Source organism: Nomia melanderi, unplaced genomic scaffold (genome assembly GCF_051020985.1).
Source record: "Nomia melanderi isolate GNS246 unplaced genomic scaffold, iyNomMela1 scaffold0014, whole genome shotgun sequence".
Taxonomy (NCBI): domain Eukaryota; kingdom Metazoa; phylum Arthropoda; class Insecta; order Hymenoptera; family Halictidae; genus Nomia; species Nomia melanderi.
Genome location: NW_027475130.1, coordinates 142296 through 143250, shown reverse-complemented (window position 1 = coordinate 143250; position 955 = coordinate 142296).

The window sequence follows — 955 nt, the reverse complement described above, 5'->3', positions numbered from 1 at the left end:
ACCGAGGTCGTTCCCGCTGCACAGATTCGTGCGCCAGGGCCTCGTACAGCCATTGCACTTTGGTTTATTGCGCTATCTCTAATAGCACCCGAGATATCAGCAGATATATATTGGATTTTTCCCCGACCCTGAGTGTCCCGTCCCATGTGCCGGTGGTTTTCTCGGCCCCTGGTATTCCGAGGTCGTTCCCGCTGCACAGATTCATGCGCCAGGGCCCCCTGCAGATAATTCACTTTGATTAATAGCGCTATCTTTAATAGTACCCGAGATATCACCAGATATATATTCGATTTTTCCCTGACCCTGACAGTCCGGCCCCATGTGTCGGTGGTTTTCTCGGCCCCTGGTGGTCCGAGGTCGTTCCCGCTTCCCAGATTCATGCGCCAGGGCCTCCTGCGAATATTTCACTTTGGTTTATTGCGCTATCTCTAATTGCACCCGAGATATCACCAGATGTATATTGAATTTTTCCCCGACCCTGAGTGTCCCGCCCCATGTGTCGGTGGTTTTCTCGGCCCCTGGTATTCCGAGGTCGATTCCGCTGCACAGATTCATGCGTCAGGGCCCCCTGCAGATAATTCACTTTGGCTTAGTGCGCTATCTGTAAGAGCACTCGAGATATCAACAGATATATATTGAATTTTTCCCCGACCCTGAGTGTCCCGCCCCATGTGCCGGTGGTTTTCTCGGCCCCTGGTATTCCGAGGTCGCTCCCGCTGCACAGATTCATGCGCCAGGGCCTCCTGCAGATAATTCACTTTGGTTTATTGTGCTATCTCTAATAGCACCCGAGATATCACCAGATATATATTGGATTTTTCTCTGACCCTGAGAGTCCGGCCGCATGAGACGGTGGTTTTCTCGGCCCCTGGTGGTCCGAGCTGGTTCCCGCTGCACAGATTCATGCGCCAGGGCTTCCTACAGACAATGCACTTTGATTTATTGCAGTATCTGT